The 12,223-nt window shown below is 36.5% G+C and overlaps 1 protein-coding gene across 5 annotated transcripts in view; it reads right to left on the bottom strand.

Moving 5' to 3' along the window:
• MICU1 (mitochondrial calcium uptake 1) overlaps positions 1 to 12,223 on the bottom strand; it is a 177,194-nt gene that overhangs the window by 53,771 nt on the left and 111,200 nt on the right. The window lies entirely within an intron of this gene.

The following is a 12,223-nucleotide window of genomic DNA, read 5'->3' as shown; positions in this document are numbered from 1 at the left end:
AGGCATCTGAAATAAAATCGCCACAGGGCAGAAAGATAGATTGCTGGAATGTCCTCTACAGTGAGTCAATTTCTGGGAAAGGGAGAGATGGGCTAGGTCCAAGGGACAGCATTAGTGGAGACAGAAAGTCACTGGGACTGTTCTTGACACACAGCCCTCCAAAGGTCACTCTTATATTCTGGTGAAGGTGGTGAGTGTATACATGTGGTAGCCTGTATGGAGATGGCACCCAGTGCTCTCAATCTCCTAATATTTACGCTTGTGTAGTCTCCTCCTGCAATGGGCCAAGCTCAGTTTGTGTGACCAGAAGAATATGGCAGAAGTGATGGTATGTCACGTCTGAGATTAGGTTATAAAAGACAGTGTGGATGGCTCCCACCTTGGTTACGCTTTCTCTCTTGGGTCATTTGAGCAGGAAGTCAGCTGCCATGTCATGAGAGTCCTGTGAAGAGGTCCACAGAGTGATGAACTAGAGCTTCCTGCCCACAGCCACGTGAGTGAGCTTGGAAGAGGATCTTCCAGCTTAGTAAGGATTTTAGAAGACTGCAGTTCCAGCTAACATCATGACTACAGCTCATGAGATACAGCCAGAACTGCCCAGCTAAGCTGCTCCTGGATTCTTGTCCCTTAGTAACTGTGTGATATAATACATGTTTGTTGTTTTAAGTTGCTAAGTTTCCAGGTAACTTCTTATGCAATAATAGCTAATGAATACAGAGTTGTAATACTTCAATTTTGGAGGGAAGGGGTTAGAAACTATCCTACTACTTTGAAGAACCACTAGAGCCTGAGCAGAAATCTGTACTAGCAGTGGTAGCAATAATGACATCAGGGCTGTAGTCACAGCATAAGACACATTAACTTGGACAAGAGCAATGGTTAAATTGACCCTATTAATAATGATTTACCTCAAATGTCATTTAGAGAGTGATAGAAAAAAAAAAATTACCACCACAATAAAAAAAACCACCACATGGGTAAAGTAATTCCACTACAGCAAATAAGATGCTTCCAGAATTTCTCAGTTTGAGCCTGCCAACCTTAATAGCATAGAAAATCCATGAAAACTATTTCTATATTGAAAGGAAAATAATATTAATATTCTAAGCAATGATGACAGCAATAAACTTGTATTAATGGTTTTGTATATGTTGTCCAATAAAGAGAAAGTGGCCAATCCTATATTCAAGGAAACTACTTCAGTTCCTTAATTTCTGGCATCATGCTCCATAAATGTACCTACACAAAACTTTGAAAAATATTAGCAAACATCTCACTAAGCAATATCTTCCAGCACAATTAATTCAATATACCTCACTTATTTTTATAGTTGGATATACTAGAAATCACTGATTTGGGATTAAAAAGCTAATAGACATAATGACAATGAAGTTAGGAATATTCTGGAATCTTTTCAAACATTAAAGGCTACAAAGCAGCAAAAAATATCAAAGTAGGCCACTGGACACAGATGTCAGAAAACACAGGTCACTGACTGTTCCCTCACTTCTAACAATGAAAGAAGTACAGAATTGAGGGAGACCATTTAAGAAGGCGTAGGATGTAGAGGCTGTGCACACCTCCGCTAGCAACCACATCAAAAGTATAAAGAAACTACAGAACAAACAGCACGCAGAGTCGCATGAGGTCTGGCTGAACAGAAGCCTGACAACTAGGGACAAAAATAACAGGTCACTTCAAATCAGGGGGAAGAGGGGAGATGTGAAATGACCTGGTCCCACAACCAGGCATAGTGATCGAGAATCAGGAAAGCTATCTTGGCTGCAGAACCTCCTCCCCCACCTGAGGAGTGAGGGGTCCCGGCCCCACACTGGGCTCCCCAGCCCAGGGTTCCAGCATCAAGAAGAGCAGTCCCCACAACATCTGGCTGTGAAAATCCGTGGAGGTTGTGGCTGAGTGAGGCAGAGGGCTGAGGAAGTTGCAGATTTTCCGCTTACACGGCCCATGCTTGGACTTATGTGCTGACAAACTCACTTGTTCTGAGCTCCAGCACTGGGGCAGCTGCTTGAGGGGTGCCAGGGACATATGGAGAGGCACTGAGTTGTCAAGCTTCAGAGCAAAGGCTAGAGGGGTGACTTTCTCATGAACAGAAGTGTTGGCTGTATCCATTGTTCCTTTTTTTTTTCATTTAAATAAGTTTATTTATTTAAATTAGTTTCGAGTATACAGTACATTAGTTAGACATCTATAATGTTCATAACACGATCCCCCGCAATTGCTCCCTCCCTCCCCTGGCCCTCCACTTAGCCATCATATTAATGCTAACTACATTCCCTCTTCCATTCTCCCTGTGCCCAACTATCAATTACTAATTTGTACTTCTTTAACCCTTCATCCCATTCTCCCAGCCTCCCAAACCCCCTCCCCACTGTCCAACATCAAATTGTCCACTATATTTGTGAGTCTGTTTTTGATTAGTTTGTTCTTTTTGTTCCTTAGATACCGCATATAAATGAAATCATATGGTATCTATCATTCTCTGACTTATTTCACTTAGCATAATAATCTCTAGGTCCATCCATGTCATTGCAAATGATAGGATTTCACTTTTTTTTAATGGTTGAGTAATATTCCATTGTATATATGAACCATAATTTCTTTAGCCAATCGTCTGTTGATGGACATTTAGGTTGCTTCCATATTTTGTTCCTTTGTTGAGCCCTCCCTGTTCCCAGCCTGTGGACTCAGGTGCTGCCCTGAGTTGCCTTCAATCTAGATAATATAGGTCACTCCACCCAGAGGATTCTGAGACTCTGCCTCTCCCAAATTACGCATTTGCCCAAGCTGGTTCCAGTGGTTTATTCCATGTAAATAGCCTGTCCTGGCTCTTGCTGCAGACTTTCCTAAAATCTCTCAAAGGATCACAAAACCCAAAGCAGCAGCATCTGGCCTTAGTGTGTCCTGTACCTCTTGCTGAGCAGCCCCAAGCCCCACATTGGTGGCAGTCGGCCTCGGTTTCTGGCTTGGTCATCGAGGCACATATAAGCTCAGTACAGGTGGCAGCCATCTGTGGATTGCTTCGGTGACTCTTGCCAGGTGGCCCTGGAGATGCACAGATGTGGCTGAACTTGGCCTGCAGCTGGACCCCTCCCAGGACAGTGCCACTGGGTCCCACAGCACACCTTCTACATAAAGCCATACTACTGAGACCGGGAGACTTAGGAGCCCTACCTAATACATAGAAACAGACACAGAGTGGCAGCCAAAATGGGGAGACAAAGAAGCATGTCCCACATGAAATAAAGGAACAAAGCACCAGACATAGAACTAAACAAAATGGAGACAAGCAATCTACCACATGCAGAGTTCAAACACTGGTTATCAGGATGCTCAAGGAATTTAAGGGAAGAGTAGATGAACACAGTATGAACTTTAACAAGGAGACAGAAAACATAAAAATGGAGTCAGAGAGCATAATAGGGAACCAGTCAGAAATGAAGAATACAATAGCTGAGATGAAGAGTATCTTAGAGAGAATCAACAGAGTGGCTGAAGTGGAGGATCAAATAAGCAACATAGAGGATGGGGTAGCAGAGGATACCCAATCAGAACAACAATAAAAAAAAGAATAAAAAAATGAAGATAGTTTAAGGAACTTCTGGTACAACATCAAGCGTAACAACATTTGCATCATAGGGGTACCAAAGGAGAAGAGAGAGAGTAAGAAATTGAAAGCCTATTTGAAGAAATGATGGAAAACTTCCCTAACCTGGTGAAGGAAATGGGATGTACAACCCCAGGAAGCTCAGAGAGTCCCAAACAAGATGAACCCAAAGAAGCCCACAACAAGACACATAATTAAAATGCCAAGGGTTAAATACAGAGAGAATCTTAAAAGCAGCAACAGAAAAGCAATTAGGTACATACAAGGGAGCCCCTATAAGACTGTCAGCGATTTCTCAACAGAAACTTTGCAGGCCAGAAGGGCTTGGAACAAAATATTCTAAGTGATGAAAACCTGAGACCTAACACCAAGATTACTCCGCTCAGCAAAGCTATCATTTAGAATCGAAGGACAGATAAAGAGCTTCTCAGACAAGTAAAAGCTAAAGGAGTTCATTCCCACCAAGCCAGTATTATAGGAAATGTTGGAGGGACTTCTTTAAGAAGAAAAAACTATGTACCAAAAATCTGAATAAAGAATGGCAATAACTACGTATCTATCAACAAGTACTTCAAATGAAAAAAGAATTAAATGCTCCAATCAAAAGATAAGGTGGGTGAATGGATAAGAAAACAAGACCCCTACATAGACTGCCTACAAGAGATTCACTTCAGATTAAAAGACACACACAGATGAAAAGTAAGGGGATGGAAAAATGTATTTCATGATGGACCTAGAGCATATTGTGCTGGGTGGAGTCAGTCAGATAGAGGAAGACAAATGTCACATGGTTGCACATACATGTGGAATCAAAAGAACAAAATAAACAAAAACAGAAACAAACTCATAGATACAGAGAACATTCTAAAGGTTTCCAGTTGGGAGGGGCATTGCAGGAGTTAGTGAAAAAGCGGGTAGGGGATTAAGAACTACAAATTGGTAGTTAGAAAACAGTCATGGAATCCTAAAGTATAGCAAAAGGAATATAGCCAATAATATTGTAATAACTATGTATGGTGCCAGAAGGGCACTAGATTTATTGAGGTGATCACTTGTAAGTTATATAGCTATCTAATCACTATGTTGTACATCTGCAACTAATATAATATTGTATGATAACTATAACTGAAAAATAAAAAAATATTAAAAAAAGAAAGAAAGAAGTGCAGGAGACACCAGTAGTCTCTGGGAGGGTGCTCTGTGGAACAGCCCAATGCTGAGCACCAAAAATCACAAATGGATGACCATGAATGAATGAATAAATGGATGAACCTTCCTAGAGTCCATCATGGGTGCCAGGCATTGTGCTGGGTAATTTATTATCTCGGGAAGTCCTCCTTACAACTCTGTGAGGTAGATATTATCTTAAGAGTACATGTAAAGAAATTAACGCTCCCAAAGTTGAAAAGGTCAAATTCAAATTCAGATCAATTTTTAAAAAATCCAAATAACAGTATTGTATCCTGACTATTCTTTTGACAAATATTTATTGTGTTTCTAATCCGTGGACACCTCCATGATTGTACTTTTCTTCCTGTACAGTAATAACTGTATAGCTTCCCAGTCTGATTGTTACTATTTAAATTCAGGAACCAGGGTTTACTTGCTTTCATATATCCAGTGCCTAACAAAGTACTTGGTACATACCTAACGATTTAATTATTCAAATTTATTAGCCAAAAAATGACTATAAAACTTAGTAAAACATTTTTGGCTTTTATTTTTCTGCTAGCTGGATAGGCTATCAGATCTCGAGGGAAGACTAATAAAGGGGCATCCCAAAAATATTTTTTGGCATCCGTTTATTTGAAAAGGCTTATTTTAATGCTAAAAAATTTCACTGAAGTAGTTTATATTTCATTAGTCCAAGTAGCTGTAATAAGAAAAAAATATTCATGCTAATGTTGTGATAGATTGATACAAAACAAATAAGGAGAACGTGGGTGGAAGGGAGAAAAGGCATTCTATTATAACAAGAAAAACAAGAAATGAAAGAGGTTTGACAAAAAATCATTAATACACTGTTAACTGAATTCAGGATAATAACTTGATAGAATACATGACTCTTAAAGTAGCATCTACCCAGAGTCTGAATTCAACAGGCTGTAATATATTATTAATTCACAAATTAGTGCAAAGCTGGCTCTGGTTCCTAATACACTGTCCAGACTCCTTAGACTCCTAAGGCTGTATGGCAGGCTAGAGGCTAAAGCTATTTTTAAAGTCTCCTTTTTTTCCTGAGGAAAAAAAAAATTAGGTCTGCTAGAGTTAGTTGAAGCCAAATTAGTTAAAAGGAAAAAAAAAAAAAGACAAATAAGCTTCTTTCCACTTATTAGCACAGTTGTCATTCTTTTAAAGCCCCATTCTTTGTTTAAAAATGTCCATAAATTCCAAGGACCATAATTCTGAAAGGCATCTGCAGCTAATGGTGGCTATAAGAGGATAAAAATGAAAAGATCTACTTAGATACCTTAGACATCATTTAGATCAACCTTTATTCTAAGTCCGATTTAGAGGCCAAATTTGATCTGCCTAAAGGCATAGTTAGAATTCAGTAATCTGGAGATGTTTCTCTTCTCTTATCCTTCCCCCTGCTTTTCATCTGTTTCTTAATGGTCTCTGCAGTCTCAAACTTGAGGGCACAGTGTCCCTTTACAGACATGATGACACCTAGGCAACACATTAACTTAAACGTGGTTTGGGATTCACTTGATAAGAAAGGTCATTTTCTCTGTCATCCTCTCCTGGCTCCAGTCCCAGTGCTACTCAATGCTCCCTTGCCTCTTCTTATCTATCCTACAACCAGAACAAAGAGTAAATGAAAATTAACTACCTCATTCTTTAGATAGAATGAATATCAAAGTTAGAGCTGACTCAAATATTGCCACCTCTGGGAAAACTTTCCTGAGCAGTCTCTTGCCCTCTGCTTCACAGAATGATTTACATGTCTCCTCTTATACCCTCACTGCATCATATGATATCTCCAGTGATGTACTTATAACACTACAAGAATTTCTGGTTCACTCATCTCACTTTTATAAGCTTCTTAGAAGCAGGGACAGTTTTGTTCATCTTTGGTATCTTTAGTGTTTAGCACAACTCCTGGAAAACTAGTGTAAATTAATAGTTAATAGCATAATCTAGAGGCAGCCTGTCTAAAATCAAAGGTCAGCTCCTCCTTTATTATGTGTGAGACCATGGCAAAGTTACTTAACCTCTTTGTGCCTTAGTTTTCTCATTTGTTAAAAGTGAATAATTATAATACCAACCTCTAGCATTGTGAAGATTAAATGTAATAATGTATATAAAGCACTTGGAATAATGCCTGGCTCATGCGAAACTCTCAAAAAATGTTGGTAAGTATTTTATTATGTCACATGTACTCAAACATTTGTTAAAACACTGGATACTACTAGAGGTCTATACCTACAGACTGCTGTGGCTAGAAGAGTATGTATAAACACTGAACTAGAAAATATGCAATCATTTTCTTTTACTTTTCATTTTACTACATTGCATTCAACTATATTCTGTTAAATATTGTGTTGTATGTCCGACTACAAAAATTATCACTGTATTCTGAATTCTAAATAATTAACCTCTGAACTTTAGATATACTGGTACACAGCTCATTCATAAGTTAAAAAGCACCTGGGTTTTACTAAAGAATAGTTGATAAGACTATTTGAATGATAGGGTGAGGAAAAATTAATATTTGTCTTTTTAAAAATTAGTTTTAGGTATGTAGTACATTGGTTACATTTATATATTTTATGAAATGATCCCGATTACTCTATCATCCACCTGGGGTCTACACACACCCATTACAATACTATTGACTATATTCCTATGCTGTACTTTACATCTCTGTGATAACTGTTAACTACTAATTTGTACTTCTTTTCTCCCAGCCCCCCACCAATCCGATCCTCCCTTCTGGCAGTCACCAGACTATCTTTTGTATCTGTGAGTCTATTTTCATTTAATTTGTTCCTTTTGTTCTTTAGATTTCACACATAAGTGAAATCATATGGTATTTATCTTTCTGTATTTCACTCAGCATAATAACCTCTAGGTCCATCTACGTCATTGCAAATAGTAGGATTTCATTTTTTTTTATGGCTGAGCAACATTCCATTGTATATATGAACCATAACTTCTTTATCCAATCATCTATTGATGGGCATTTAGGTTGCTTCCATATCTTGGCTACTGTGAATAGCACCGTCGTGAACAAAGGAGTACATAAGAGCTTTACAAATTAGTGTTTTGATTTTCTTTGAATAAATACCCGGAAGTACAACTGCTAAGTTAAAAGTTAGTTCCATTTTTAATTTTTGGGAGAACCTCTGGACTGTTTTCCACAGTGGCTGTACCAATTTGCAATCCCATTTCTATTTTTAAAATGATTATTTCCCAAAATATCCCTTTATGTCCCAGGCAAAGAAAGATTAATAGGTTGGATGGATCATGTTACTGATCCAATCTGTTAATTTTTATAGGATAAACAAATATCTGGATTTAAGAAATAAAGGGATCAAAAGAAAGAACTAGAAAGAAGCAAGAAATAAAAATATTTTATATGGTGAAAGTAACAGATTCCTTTTTTTTCCTTTTTTTTACATTTGGGAAAATAATGCTTGCTATGGCCTTTCCTTGTCAAAGTTTTACAAGGATAAAACAGTTTATGTTGACTAAATACTTTAAGTTTTATGGAAAAAAAATGAACTCATAAAAGAATTTTATTATTGTAACCATATATTAAAGTTATAATTTTTCTATAGTGAGGATTGTTATTTTAAAAGATTTTTTTTTAAAAAAACCCTTAAATATATACATGGATCTTTAAAGTTATAAATACGTGACAGAGATAAGTATTCTTTAATAAACTTTTTAATAATTTTTGGAAAATTCAAGCTGAAAACACCTAAGGATGGAATAAAAAACTATAGATTTATCACTGTCCACATTCTGCTTTGTAGAGGCAAAGGTGGGAGAATAAAACAAAAGGAAATCCTATTGAACATATTTAAATTTCACTTTTAACTTTAATTAAATCAAATGTCAGTCAAATCTCACCTTCGAGTTTAAGTAATGAGAGTTAGTTTCCCAGAAAAAAAACCAAAAAACCAAAACTGGCTATTAAAATAAAAATAAATCCATGTTGTCAAGACTGTTCTAGTTCCAGAAAGTGTTTGATTGAAAGTTTTTGTCTTTTGGTCTCCTTTCCCATGATTTTTTGGCCAGGAAAAGAGCTGAGGTCGTTTCTTAATATGGTCCTCTGCATGAGGACAAGATTTAATTCTACTTTAGCACTTTTAAAGAGATGAGTACAAAGATGTCAGCTTAATGATGTAAAAGGAAAGGTGATTCTAGAATTTCCATAGGTACTTCTAATTATGTGGTTATGGTTATAATTTTTTAAGTTCCTTAATATTAAACTCAAATTAACCCTCTTATTTTTTGCTCTGCTCTTATTGACAGAAGAGAATAATTAGTATAGTTTTTTATGTCTCCCTTTTACCTTTCTTCCTGACTGAACGAATCTCGTTAATTTTAATATTTTTTCTTAAAGACTGAAAATAAAAGAGTCATTGTTATCTTTCGAACTATGCCTAATTCGCCTAATTGATAGTCATGCCTTTTTAAAGCATGATAATCTGATTACTTATGTAATAAATATATGAACCCCAAAACTTACTAAAAGACAATACTATAGACTGGAATTCTGTTAGATGATACTATTTCAGTTTCCTTGTTGTATATTCTAGAGTTGACGTCTTCTTTCTTGTATAAATTAGTTTTCGCTTTTCTTTGACATGACATTTTTATGTCATTTCCCTCCTCTCTCCCCAAATTAAAATTAATCATAATCTTTCAAAGAATTTTCTATTACCTTTCATTTTTGACTGACATCTTACTTGTGGTAGTCCTCAAGAAATCAATGAATATGTTAATTGGAATTAGACTTGGCACCTGTCTCCAAGGAACTCGACTCAATAGTTCTTGGTAGCCTCAATTTTTAATAACTTCAAAAGGTAGTTTTAAAAACCGATTGTGTATTCTTAAGTCATTCCTTCAAACCTACATTTCTTGAGCTCCCAAATAGAGAAATAAGGGTAGAATAAAACAAACCTGACCAGAATTAAGAGCACTAAAACATTTAAAAAACATATAACAAGCTAATGATTCTTATGAAAAGAAATGACTAATTTAGGTAGCACCTAAAAAACAGTATATTTCTTCTTAATCATAACATTCAACTTGAGGGGCAAAGAAATGAGAAAAAGTTGGTGCTGAAAAAGGTAGACTACAGATTTTCAAGAAGTTTGGTCTTTTTCTGTTCCTAAAATTCAGAACATTTTGTTTTTCTTTAGAGCTCCAAATAAGTCATACATAGAAACCTCATCTCAGACTAAAAGTAATAACAATCAGATAAAGAATAGAAAATAATACATTCTGAAATACTGAGTTGGAATTCTGGCTCTAGCATTTAAAAGCTCTGTGACTTTTATCTTTCAGTTTCTACAGCTGTGACACAGGTATAATATCACTAAAACCAATAAGGTTAGTAAGAATTAAAACAAACAAAAAAAGCATGTAATACACATAAATTGCCTGGCTCATAGCAGGCACTAGATTAATGTTCATGGATTTTTCCCTCTTTCCTGATCCCTCTGAAAATTAAATTTGACAGATAAATAGTGTTTTCTTCACTCTCAAAGCCATGGTGAGAAAAAGACAGAAAACTAAATGGAACAATAAATCTCTTTGATCGGAAATTTTAAGGTAAATAAGAAATAAAACTAGTAAGAGATAGAATAATGGAATTACAAGAACCATATGAAAGTTACTATAAAACATTTCCATTTTCCTCTTGGCTATGATGATGACATTGTTTTTCATACTTAACAAGGGGAGATATTACTCAAACTTTGAAAAGTAAAATTAAAAGTGTTTCGTAAAAACAAAAATTGCTCCATTTTCCAGATGTTTTATTAAAAAATGATTTCAAAATGGAAGGTCTCTCAGTCATTCAACTGCCTACTATATGCCAACTGCCCTACCAAGTGGTAGAAGGTATACAAGAGTATGTAAAAGAATACTTATTAAAGGCACAGTACATGCCAGGTTGTGTTAAGCATATACCACTGTATTAGTGTGCTAGGGCTGCTATAACAAAATACCACCAAATGAGTAACTTAAACAACAGAAATTAATTTTTTCACAGTTCTGGAGACTGGGAGTCCAAGATCAAGGTATAGGTAGAATTGGTTTCCTTCGAGGCATGTATCCTTGACTTGCAGTTGGCTGCCCTCTTGCTGTCTGCTCATATGGTTGCCCCTCAGTGCATGTGTACTCCTGGTGTCTTTTTCTGGGTCCAAATCTCTCCTTCTTATAAGGATAGCAGTAAGACTGGATTAGCACCCACCCTAAAGGCCTCATTTTAACTTAACCACCTCTTTAAAGGCCCTATCACCAAGTACAGTTACATTCTGAGGTACTGGGGATTAGAGCTTCAACCTAAGAATTCTGGAGGAACACAATTCAGCCCATAAGAAACAACATCTCACTTAAACATCACCCTGTTTTACAAATGAGAAGCTAGGCTCTGGGAGAATAAATTAAACGTCACACAGCCAGTAAGTGGTAGAAACAAAATTTTAACCAAGGTTTTATTATGAAACACCAAAGCATATGCTCTTTCTGCTATTTATACCTTTTCAAAGAATTACAAATCTAGGTGGGAAGACACCATACAGATTCATAAAGCTTTAAAAATGAGTGTTATTGATAAGGAGTCACTTATTCACTGGACTTATACTATTATATGGAAAAGAATGAAATTGGATTAATAAACATTTATAGAATATTTATTCCATGTTAGGCTGTGTTCTTTCACAAAAGAGTCTGTTGGTCTCCTTACATGAGGAATTGCTGACTAGCAAACAGAATAGTCTTGGTATCTCTTGGCCCAAAGCCTACAGATGATCCTAAGTCAAAGTCAAATTCAAGAGGACTTTCTACAATATGTAGCTTAGATATAACTGTCTATTAGATCTCCTTTCTTCTGCATTTGGGTATAAGCTATGTATAGGTACACATGTATAAAATCCCTAATTTGCTTTATAATATTCTACCTCATTGGCAATTTATTGTTAGTGGGCTTTCAGCTTGATAGCATCTCAGGATGAAAGACAAAAGTCCCATGCTCTCTCTCTTTAGACTCCCACTTGTGTCCAGGAATGGGTGTTAAGGCTAGATTGTGGACCTGGAACCTGCTCCATGCTCTGGATGATCCTGTATTGTTGTTTAAAGTTTGTTAAAAGTACCATTCCAGCTTGTGCTTTATTCTCTAACTATATCTTATGGATCTATACTCTGTGTTATATCATAATTATATAATTAATAGTTAAATAATTTACATTCCCAGGTTATGTTATAACATTTCCAAAGACGACCACTCCAGGTATGCATACTAGGGGCCAAGGCATATTTCCAGAACTCAATACATACCAACTCTTACACAAAAATTGTCAGACTCCTGAAAGCAGGAAATAAAACTCTTGTGTGAGAGATGCCCTCCCTATCAGCAGG

Source organism: Pteropus alecto, unplaced genomic scaffold (genome assembly GCF_000325575.1).
Source record: "Pteropus alecto unplaced genomic scaffold, ASM32557v1 scaffold155, whole genome shotgun sequence".
Lineage (NCBI taxonomy): Eukaryota > Metazoa > Chordata > Mammalia > Chiroptera > Pteropodidae > Pteropus > Pteropus alecto.
Note: the sequence above shows the minus strand (reverse complement) of the source record. Positions and strands in the feature narration are given on the sequence as shown.